This window comes from Portunus trituberculatus, chromosome 41, assembly GCF_017591435.1.
Source record: "Portunus trituberculatus isolate SZX2019 chromosome 41, ASM1759143v1, whole genome shotgun sequence".
Lineage (NCBI taxonomy): Eukaryota > Metazoa > Arthropoda > Malacostraca > Decapoda > Portunidae > Portunus > Portunus trituberculatus.
This window is the reverse complement of record NC_059295.1, coordinates 4,158,042-4,170,238: the sequence shown is the minus strand read 5'-3', so window position 1 is coordinate 4,170,238 and position 12,197 is coordinate 4,158,042. Positions and strand designations below refer to the sequence as shown.

The 12,197-nt window shown below is 38.7% G+C and overlaps 1 protein-coding gene across 2 annotated transcripts in view; it reads right to left on the bottom strand.

Moving 5' to 3' along the window:
* Positions 1 to 402: 402 nt before the first annotated feature.
* The window catches only part of LOC123516914 (28S ribosomal protein S28, mitochondrial-like), an 84,505-nt gene continuing 72,710 nt past the window's right edge, over positions 403 to 12,197 (bottom strand). For both annotated transcript variants that reach the window (XM_045276682.1, XM_045276683.1), the window contains exon 4: positions 403 to 554. The gene's annotated coding sequence lies outside the window, so the exon portion shown is untranslated. The remainder of the gene's footprint in view (positions 555 to 12,197) is intronic.

Genomic DNA, 12,197 nt, shown 5'->3' with positions numbered 1-12,197 from the left:
TTATCTTCAATCACAAATTCCTCAATTCTGCCATGACCATTTAATGAAAAAATGTAATAACATCACACTTATCAATGCTTTCTCTTTAATCTACCACTCAAACTCTCTTGATGACATGGTGTACCTGTGATGAAGTGAAGTAACTTTCTGCCATTTCTTAGCCTGTGTTTGGATGGTTGTGTGCCGTGTGGTGGTCTGGCTGGGATCCCAGATGAAGAGGGCCCAAGCCTCCTTCATCTGCTTCTCTCAGACATCTTTCAGTCACTCTTTCCCATAAATGCCTATATCCATAATTCTGCAGATACACTTAAGGGAATAATATTGTTGTCTGTCATCTATAACATGCAAGAAAATAATTATAATAATAAAGGCCGGTAGGATGTACACGAATTAAACACAATCTACAACACAGTCTTTTATTTTTCTCCAATGAAACCACTTTCTAGACTTGAATGAGCAACTTCTATCTTTCCCAGTAGTATTTTCAAGAAGAGACTGTTTTGGACCATATTACCCTTATGAAGAGTAAAAGTCACTGCCCACTTCCTTCTTATCTGAGGATTGAAAGAAAAAAGCATGATTACAGCATTTACGTACAATTAGGTTAGGTTCCTGAAAACCAGATTGAATAATGAACTTAGTAGGATTTAACTGAATGGCAAGAGTAGCCTAGGCCTAGCCTATATTGAGAGATAGAGAACACTTTTACAAACCCAATGATTAAAATCAAATATACAGTACCATAGTATACTTTAGACATTAACCCCTTCAATACAGTGACGCCTATGTAGGCATCATGAAGCCCCAGTAGCATATACGGTGATGCCTACGTAGATGTCATATTTCTTTTCTGAGCTTTCTTCAGTTCAGTTGTCCCGTATAGTGTGTTGGATACCAACTACACATGCCGTATGCTGTCCTTGAAATCCTAGTGCTCCTCCCACCATCCTTGTCTCCACCAATCACTAAAGATAAGCTACATGCATCCCGCCTTGTGTCTAAAATTACCCAATGGCATAGACTGTTCCCATCTCTCTCTCTCTCTCTCTCTCTCTCTCTCCCTTTCCTCCCTCCCCATCTCCCTTACCTCCCTCCCCCTCTCCCTCTCTAAAGATAAGTTACATGCGTCCCACCTTGTAACATTCGTGAAAACACACACACACACACACACACACACACACACATTGTGGTAATGTCCCCCCCCCCCTGTACATTTTCAGTGTATTTTTTTTTACATTGCCTAACTAATAAACCGTTTATTATTATTATTATTATTATTACACAGACACACACACACACACACACACACACATATACACACACACACACACACACACGGGACACCGTCGATGGCGGATGTGGTCGCTGAGCTCCAGAGCAATCATCTCTAATTCTACAGTTACCATTGCCTAAGAGTAACCAAGGTGGGAAAGGAGCTTGTAATGTTTGTCCCGTCTCCATATAGTCATGTTAACTGTTGATTAGCAAAATAATGTCCAGGGAAGGTGAATATAAACTGTAGCCTGCATTTGAGCCATCAGCTGGTTTGTTTACATCTGCGCAACATGGCGGCCGTGAACTCGAAAGATGAATCAGACTTCACAGGATTTCAAGGAATAATGGAGAAGAGCGTTTATGTCAAGAAAATTCTGGAGTTGGAAGGTAAAATTGAAAAACTGTTTGAAAAGTATGGGGCCTGGAAACGAGTTATGACAATGTAATGAAAGAGTGTGCCGATATGAAGAAAGAAAATGAAGTACTGAAAGAGGAAGTTAAGCTAATTAAAGTGAATTGCGACAAATGTGGAGAATCTTTAGGAAAAGTGATGGAGAAGCAGGCTGAATGGAAAAAAAGTCAGGAAGTGGAAAGAAAGGAGGTAAATTACAAAGTTGCAAGTCTGGAAAAGGAAATCAAAGAGTCTGGGGAGAAAACTTTGGGCCTTGCTGAAATTATAGATCAACAGATCATAGAAGAGAAGATTGCTGAGAAAGTGGTGAAGGTTATTAAGTCAAATGAGACATTGGTGAGGGAAACTGTAGACAAAAAGAGATGTGTGGTGATATTTGGTGTGGAGGAGGATAAGACACCGAGTAAAATGGAGAGAGAGAAAACATAAAAAAGGTGATAAATAATATCATTAATGTGGTGCAGGAGGAGGGAAAAGACCTAGTACAAGAAATAGAGGACTTCCATAGAATTGGAAAGTTCACAGGAGAAGGTATGAGGCCAATAAGAATCAAACTTAAGTCACAAAAGGATGTAGATGAATTGGTGGAGAAGTCATGGAGGCTAGCCCAGCAGGAAACAACAAGGAAGATTTGGTTGAGAAGAGATCTCGGTGAAAAGGAAAGAGAAATGTTAAATGAGTTGAGAAAGGAGGCTTTGAAAAAAATGAAGAGAGGACAGAAGAGGAGAAGAAAGAGTTTTTCTGGAGAATCTTGGATATGAGACTGAGGAAGTGGTTCATAACCCAGAAAAGTACAGCAAGAAAGGACTAAAGAAACTTACGTATGAGCGAAATGTAATGTATTCCAACATAAATGGAGTGATATCGGGATTTTAGAACTCAACGATTACTTGAGGGACAAGAACCCAGATATTGTGGGTCTTACTGAAACAAAACTGAGAGAGGAGAAGACCTGATGATGGTTGGAGAAGGAAATATAATGTTTGGAAAAGAAATAGAGTAGGTAAGATGGGAGGAGGAGTGATGTTGCTGGTTAAAAAGATATAAAGGTGGATCAAGTGAAAGAAGGTATGGGAAAGGCAGAAGTGCTAAAGATCAGAGCAGAAACTAATGAAGGAAAAAGAGGCACTACATAGTGGTGTACGTACCACCTAAGACAAATGCATGGTCAGTACAGGAATATGAAGAAATGATAAGTGATACAGGAACATGTCTGGAAGAAATGTTGGGTGGCTGTGAACGAACTATAATGATGGGAGATTTTAATTGTAAAGAGGTGTGTTGGGAGGACTGGTCAATGGAAGGATCAGAGACAACATGGGAAATACACTATTGACACTGGCAATGGAAAATGTGTTAACTCAGTGGGTCAAAGAAGATACTAGGTTTGGAGGAGAGGGAGCATCGTCAAGACTGGACTTGGTCTTTAGTACAGAGCCAATGGTCATTGAGGAGATGAGGGTGGAGTGCCCTTTAGCAAAGAGTGATCATGCAGTTTTGGAGTTCAAGGTGATAGATGAAGAGAAATCTAGAAGAAATGAAGAATATAAAGTGGGAAGATGGAATTATGCCAAGACAGATTTTGGAAACCTAAAGAAATTCTTTCAAGAGACAAATTGGATGAAATTCAAGAGTGCTAAGGAGCAAATGAAAAGTGGAAGGAATTTATAAAAATATACAAAGAAGGTGAGAAAAATTTGTACCAATAAGACAACATAGAGAAGTTGGAAAGCAGGACTGGTTTAACGATAGATGTGAAAAGGCTAGAACAAGAAAAGAGGATGCATGGAAGAGGTGGAGAAGGAAAAGACGGATTAAGCAGTGGGAAAGTTACAAAAGAGCAAGAAATGAATATGTGTTGATTAGAAGAGAAGAAAGAAAGAAACAAGAAAAGGATATAATTGATAAATGTAAAGACCAACCAAGGCTTTTTACAGACATGTGAACAACAACATCAAAAATAGAGAAAGTATTGAAAGTTTAGAAGTAAATGGAGTATGCAGTGAGGATCCCAGGAAATGGCAGAGGCTATGAATGGATGCTTTCGGAAGGTATTCACAAAGGAGACTGCTTTTGACAAACCACTGGTAATGGAACAGAAAGGGATTATGAAGGAGTTTCAAGTAACTGTGGAGGAGATCAAGAATATGATGGGGAGTTTAGAAGTGAGAAAAGCTGTGGGACCTGATGGGGTATCAGGATGGATTTTAAGAGAATGCAGGAGCAACTGGCAGAAAAAGTTTGTGAAGTAATTGATGCCTCATTAAGGGAAGGTGTAGTGCCCCAAGACTGGAAAAGAGCTAACATTGTCCCAATTTATAAATCAGGTAACAAGAGAGACCCATTGAACTATAGACCAGTGTCACTTACAAGTGTGGTAGCTAAGATGTGTGAGAGGGTGGTGAAGAATAGATGGACAGACTTCTTGGAGAAAAATGACATACTTTGTGAGTGTCAATTTGGTTTTAGAAAAGGGCGTTCATGCACGACAAACCTGATATGTTACTATTCGAGGGTGATAGATGTAATACAGGAAAGAGATGGTTGGGCTGATGGAATATATCTGGATTTAAAAAAGGCCTTTGATAAGGTACCACACCGGAGACTGATCTGGAAACTTGAAATGGTAGGAGGAGTGCATGGCAGTTTACTAAAATGGATGGAAGACTTTTGGTAGGAAGAGAAATGAGAACAATAATTAAGGACAGACCATCAGAATGGGGCTTGGTGGAGAGTGGAGTTCCACAGGGATCAGTGTTGGCACCAGTAATGTTCGCGGTCTACATAAATGACATGGTGGATGGGGTGTCCAGTTATGTGAGCCTATTTGCAGACGATGCAAAATTGTTAAGAAAAGTGAGATGTGACAAAGATTGCGAACTACTCCAGGAAGACTTGGACAGAATATGGAAATGGAGCTGTACATGGCAAATGGAGTTCAACACGACAAAATGCAAGAAAATAGAGTTTGGCAAGAGTGAAAGAAGAATCAGGAGTATGTACAAGATAGGAAATGAAGACATAAAACCAGTCATGAAGAAAAAGACCTTGGGGTGACAATTACCAATGACCTATCGCCAGAGAGACATATAAACAAAATAATTGGAGAAGTATTGAACTTATTGAGGAACATAAGAGTGGCGTTCGTATATTTAGATGAAGAAATGATGAAGAAAATAATTACTGCAATGATAAGACCGAGGCTTGAATATGCAACAATACAGTGGGCTCGAACTTAAAGAAACACATAAGGAAACTAGAGAAAGTACAGAGGGCTGCAACAAAAATGGTGCCTGACTTAAGAGATTTGACTTATGAAGACAGACTGAAAAGAATGCAACTTCCGACCCTGGAAAACAGAAGAGAAAGGGAGACCTGATAGCAATATACAAAGTGATGATTGGCATGGAAAAATGGATAGGGAAGATCTGTGTATGTGGAATGAAAGAATGTTGAGAGGGCATGGGAAAAACTAAAATGGCCACTTATAGGAGAGATGTGAAAAAATAAAGCTTCCCTCATAGAAGGGTGGAAGCATGGAATAGTTTAGACGTGGAAGTGGTCAACGCAAGGAATATTCATGATTTTAAGAAAAAGCTGGACATTAGTAGATATGGAGACGGGACAGTACGAGCATAGCTCTTTTCCCATATGTTACAATTAGGTAAATTAGGTAAATACACACACACACACACACACACACACACACACACACACACACACACACACACACAGTGAACAGCTACATAAATCTGTTTGCGGACGATGCGAAACTGTGCAGAGTCATTAAACAAAAAGAGGATTGTGAAATACTACAGGAAGACTTAAACAAGATCTGGAAATGGAGCAAAAAATGGGAGATGGAATTCAATGTGGACAAAAGCCATGTCATGGAAATGGGAAAAAGTGAAAGACGACCAGTGGGAATCTATAAGATGGGAGATGGAGTAGAACTAGAAAAAGTAAAAAAGGAAAAGGACTTGGGAGTGACAATGGATGAAAATAATCAACCGGTTAGCCTTATTGATAGAAATTTCAGAGAGCGATAATTTGCTAAGGAATATTGGAGTAGCATTTCACTATATGGACAAGGAAATGATGAAGAAATTGATAAGTACTAAAATAAGACCTAGATTGGAATATGCAGGAGTTGTGTGGACTCCCATAAAAGAAACACATAAGAAAATTAGAGACTACAAAAATGGCTACAAGAATGGTTCCAGAATTTAAAGGGATGGCATATGAGGAGAGACTAAAGGCAATGGATCTACCAACCTTGGAGCAGAGAAGAGAGAGAGGATCTGATACAAGTTTATAAATTGATTAACGGAATGGATGAAGTGGATAATGAGAAACTGATCCTGAGAGAAGAATATGACTTTAGAAGCACAAGATCGCATAGTAAGAAACTAAGGAAGGGACGATGTCTGAGAGATGTTAAAAATTTAGTTTCCAAAGATGTGTTGAGACTTGGAACAGTTTGAGTGAGGAAGTGGTATCAGCAAAGAGTGTACATAGTTTTAAAGAAAAATTGGATAAGTGTAGATATGGAGACGGGACCACACGAGCATAAAGCCCAGGCCCTGTAAAACTACAACTAGGTAAATACACACACACACACACACGGCCCGGTAGCTCAGTGGTTAGAGCACTAGCTTCACAAGCCAGATGACCAGGGTTCGATTCCCCGGCCGGGTGGAGATATTTGGGTGTGTCTCCTTTCATGTGTAGCCCCTGTTCACCTAGCAGTGAGTAGGTACGGGATGTAAATCGAGGAGTTGTGACCTTGTTGTCCTGGTGTGTGGTGTGTGCCTGGTCTCAGATCTATCCCAAGATCGGAAATAATGAGCTCTGAGCTCGTTCCGTAGGGTAACGTCTGGCTGTCTCGTCAGAGACTAGAGCAGATCAAACAAACAGATCAAACAGTGAATTACACACACACCAAACCAACAAATTTTCTAATCTCTCTCTCTCTCTCTCTCTCTTTCTCTGAAGAGAGAAGCGTCCACTTTCCTCTTCGAAGGCGATATAGTGACTAAAAAATAGCAGCATAATACACAAAGATGACAAGTATGACAAGCTTGCACGAGTTTCCCGTGCTTGGGCGCGCGGCACTACCACCCGTATATCATACAGGTGGGCTTTTTTGACATCCGGCGCGAAGGGGTTAACCTCTCCCCAAAGGGGCATCTATATATAGACGTTTCAAAATTGGGACTTTAGTTGGATCATCTATATAGACGTTTGTTCTGATTTTATCGCACTAAATTGTAGTATGGTCTATACATAGACTATTACTTACAATTAACAGAAATTCATAAAATAAATAGTTATTTCGCAACTCAAATACGCAAACACTTACCAACATTGCCTCTCAAGGCTGGTCACTGCTTGTGCTCTGTCGATGGTGTATGTGCTACAGATATTAGCTAATATTGATACATCATCTGGTCCCATTGCTTTTCTGACATCCAACTTATCCAATAATCTTCCAGTATCCTCTTTGTGCACTGTGATCTCCTGAAATCCTTGGCAATCCTAGTTCATATTAGGTTCTGTGAAATCTTCTGCAGTGAACACTGTTTTGAAGCTCTCATTCATTATTTCACACATTTCCTTCTCTGTTTGGTATGTCTTCCCTTCTTTAATTATTTTTTAAATTGTTTCCTTATTCTTTGTTTTGCCGTTTATAAACTTGTAGAAAAGTTTGGGTTCATCTTTGCTTTTATTCACTACATCTTTCTCAAAATTTCTTTCTTCCTTTCTCCTTACTCTAATATATTAATTTCTGGCATCTTTGTTTTGCTGTCTGTTATAGTCATTTATCCCTGCTTTACGAGTTTCTTCCACACTTTATCTTTTGCCTTTTTTGCTTATATCCATCTAGCATTATGCTAAGCATGTTTTTTTTTTTTTCTGAACTCTATAAACAGGTACAAACTTTTTTACTCCATCATATTTCTGTAAGAATATGTCATATTTCCCTTGTACTGTCTTTCTGTACATAGTATAACCACTCAATATCAGCAAAATAGATCCTTAATTTTTCAAAATCCGCTCTTGTATAATTTAATCTCTCTCCTTTATAGTCCTCTCTAACTTATCTCATCTTCTTCCTGAATTTGCATCTCTAATGTCACATGATCACTTCTCCCCATTGGATTAAGGTATTGTATGATTGGAGGGGTCTCTGGTTTCTTTGTGAAAACTAGGTCAAGCAAGGATGGTTCTTCTTCCCCCCTGTCTCTTGTTGATTCCTCCACCCACTGGTCCATTGTATTAACCATAGTCAACTGTAACACTTTCTCGCTCCACTGCCCAGCATTATCCATTACTTCCATCTCTCTCCAGTTTACTCTTTTACAGATAAACTCTCCAACTAAAAGTATTCTTCTATCTCTTCTTATCATGTTATCTAGGCACTTTATCACCTCTCTTTGCATATCTTTATGTTCTTCTGTTCTCCAAGTATTAGTCTTTGGTGGAACATATGTAACTATAATCTTTCTCTTCTTCAAATCTTCTGTTTTGATTGTTACTCCCATTACTTCTACTTTGTCCTCACCATATTGCACATCCTCCACACATATATTATCACGAACCATTCCTCTTTATCCTTCCTGTCTCTCCTCCAGGTATTATTATCCCTCCTCTTTAAAGTTGACATGGATCTCTTCTCTTAGTTTTGTTTCAACAATTCACATTGCATCTGGCTTTTTCTCTTTCAAATAATCCCTAACTTCCAATATGCTTGTGTGTGTGTGTGTGTGTGTGTGTGTGTGTGTATTTACCTATTTGTGTATTACAGGGCCCGAGCTAAGCTCTCTGTGTCCTGTCTCCTTGTCCATTCCTGTCATATCTCTCTTTCATCTGATTGACACACACCGCGTCAATGACATCACTGCTCAGTTTATTCCACTTATCAATGCTACGATGCGGGAAACTGTATTTTCTCACGTCATTTAGACAGATGTCTTTATTAGCTTTTTCCATGTCCTCGGAGATGATTACTTGTGGTCACCTTTATCAACTCTCTGTCCAGTATGTCAATCTTGTTCACCAATTTATACATCGTTATCATGTCTCCTCTTGTTCTTCTCTCTTCTAATGTGGTCAGCCCCAGCTTCCTCAGTCTTTCCTCATAGTCTAACTCCCTGAATCCTGGTACCATCCTTGTTGCCAGCCTCTGTACCCTTTCTACCTTCTTCACATTTTTCTTCATATGCGGTGACCAGCAGACACAAGCTGCATATTCTAACTGGGGTCTTATTAAGGTACATAATATCTTCTTCATCATTCCTTCATCTAGGTAGTGGAACGCAAGGCCAATATTTTGAAGCATGTTATATGTTTTCCAAAAAATCTTGTTAATGTGTTTCTCCGGTGACAAAGTATTTTGCACGGTTACTCCTAAGTCTTTCTCCTCATTGGTCTCTTTAATTTTCTCATCACCCAGCCTGTAATCCCAGTTTGGTCTGTATCTACTTCTTCCCATTTTCATAACATGGGTCTTGTCTATATTAAATTCCATCTGCCACTCCTTACTCCACTCATATATTTTATCAAGATCTTCCTGTAACTTGTTACAATCTTCCACATTCCTTACTCTCCTCATAATTTTAGTATCGTCCGCAAACATGTTCATGTAACTGTCAATTCCTACTGGCATATCATTAACATAAATCAAAAACATGATGGGACCAAGCACTGATCCTTGTGGAACTCCACTGGTTACCTTCTTCCACTCGAACTTCCTTCCTCTCACCACTGTTCTCATTTCTCTTCCCACTAAGTAATTTTCCATCCATTCTGCTAGTTTATCATTTACTCCTCCAATCTTCTTTAGTTTCCACATCAGTCTATTGTGTGGTACTTTATCAAAGACCTTTCTCAAGTCCAGGTAGATAGCATCCACCCATCCCTCTCTATGTTGTAGTATGTCAGTCACTCTTGAATAAAAACATAATAAATTGGATACACGATCTTCCTTTTCTGAAACCAAACTGTCTTTCACTCAGAATGTTTTCACTTTCTAGATACTCACTCCACTTAGCTTTAATTACTTCTTCACATACCTTGCACAATATACTAGTCAACGATACTGGTCTATAATTTAGCGGTTCCATTCTACTACCATTCTTATATATAGGCACAATGTCAGCTCTTTTCCACTCTTTCAGGACTAATCCTGTTCGTATGGAGGTTTCCACAATATCAAATACGGGGTTCAACAATTGATCCTTACATTCATTTAGCAACCTCCCAGATATGCCATAAGGCCCCATTGATTTATTAATATCCAGATTGCTTATAATTTTCCTTACATTTTCTTTAGTAACCATGATGTTCTGCATTTGCTTTATTTCCGTAGGTCTTCCTTCCATAAACTGCTCCTCCTTTGTAAACACTTTGCAAAAGTTGTCGTTCAAAATTTGAACTATATCTCCAGCATCCTCATATACTTCTTCCCCGTTTTTTACCTTTACTATTGCCTCCCTTTTATTTAGTTTTCCATTTATGAATTTGTAAAACATTTTTGGGTCACTATCACAGTTTTCCACCACCCTCTGTTCATATTCCTTCTGTGCTGTTCTCCTTCCTTCAACATATCTATTCCTTGCTGTTTTGTAAACTTCTCTTGATAATACATCACTGTTTTCTTAAGTTTCTTCCATGCCTTTTCTTTGTTCTTTTTTGCTTCTTCACAATTTCTATTAAACCACTGTTTATTATTTAAAGTCCTCCTTCTGTAATATGGCACAAACTTTTTCACAGCAGAGTTATACAAATCCATAAATTTATCGTATTTCAATTGCATATCCCTTTCCTGGTATACCACGGACCAGTCAATTTCATTAAAGAACTCCCTTATATGGTTATAATTTGCCCTAATATAATTTAATTTTTCCTCCCTGCGTTCCACAATCTTATTCATGCTTAATTCCGTATCCAGCTCAAAGCTTAGGACATCATGATCGCTTCTCCCCAAGGGACATTTATGTTCAATTTCTTCTTTTGGAGAGATGCCCCTGGTAAATACCAAATCCAACCTTGCTGCAACATCTTGTCCCCTGCACCTTGTTGGTGATCTCACCCACTGTGTCATCAAGTTATTTGTTGCTATCTTTAACAATTCCTCTGCCCACTCACCACCGTTCACCACTTCGTAGTCTTCCCACACTATTTCTTTACAATTAAAGTCTCCGACTATCATCACTCTATCCTTTCTGATAAGTTCTTGCTTCATTCTGTCTAGAGTATTTCTCATCACCATTTGGTACTGTTCATATTCCCAAGCATTGGTTCTGGGTGGTATGTATACTGTTACAATATTAATGTCCCTCTTGCCATCTGTTATAAGCATACTTATCACTTCCTCATTTCTCTTACTATAGTTCACCTCCTTCACTATCAGATCTTCCTAAGTAAGAACCATTATACCACCACCTCCTTTATTTTTTCTATCATTTCTCCATACTTTGTAGTGTTTTACAACAAACCAGTCTAGCTTTATTTCCACTATACACATTATGTCCGGTTTGTTATTTCTTAGGTAATCCATACATTCTAGCCTCTTAGACAGAAATCCATCTATATTCATGTAAGTCACTTGTATTCCATTCCTAGTCTCTTTCTTCCATGTAATGTCTATTCTGTCTGTTTTATCCACCACTTCTTTAGCCTCCCATTTCTCATCCTCCAAAAAAACTTGGGTCTTTTCCTCCTCTGTTCTTTCGTCATTCCTCTCTTTCAACTTCAGTTACAAGCTCTTTCATTTTCATTCGCTCATCCTGTAACATATTTCTTCTTATGTAAATTGTTTTGGTTTCCTCAGTCCTTAAGTTTCCAAGTCCTCCTCAACAAGGCCTCAGCTTCCACCTGAGACTTTTAATTTCAATTTTATTGGTCTATTCTTGCCTTCCTCAAAAACTCCCAATCTCACATTCTTCTACCTCAGCATATAGGTTCTCTTCCTCCACAGAGATCTTATTCAGTAAAGACTTAATCCTGTCATTTTCCTTATTCCTCCTATCCTGCCAGTTTCTGTTAGTTTCCTCCCTCAATCCTGTTATGATCACACATTTTTTTCTTTTCAGCAATATCTCTCACCACATACTCATTTTCCTTTAGTGCCTTTACCATTTCACTCTGCGAATCACTTTATTTTCCTCTTCCTGCTTTTTCACTATCTCCCTAAAGGACCTTTGTATCTCCTGATGTTCATGGTTCACTTCTTTCATCCTGGCATCAATTAGATTAAGGCATTCTTCCTTCCTCAAGTCCCTTTCGGATATTTTCATCTCCATTTCTAGGAGTTTAGCCTTCATCTCTTCACATTGTTTCCTTAGTTATTGGTTTTCCTTCTCCATCTCTACTTTTTCCTTCAATAGCTCTTTATTCGCTATCATTAACAAACAGATTTCTTTTTTGAACGAATCATTCTCGGCTATAATTCTATCCAGTTTTTCTTCTATGGACAAAATGTTTAGGAACTTACTTTCCAGTGCCT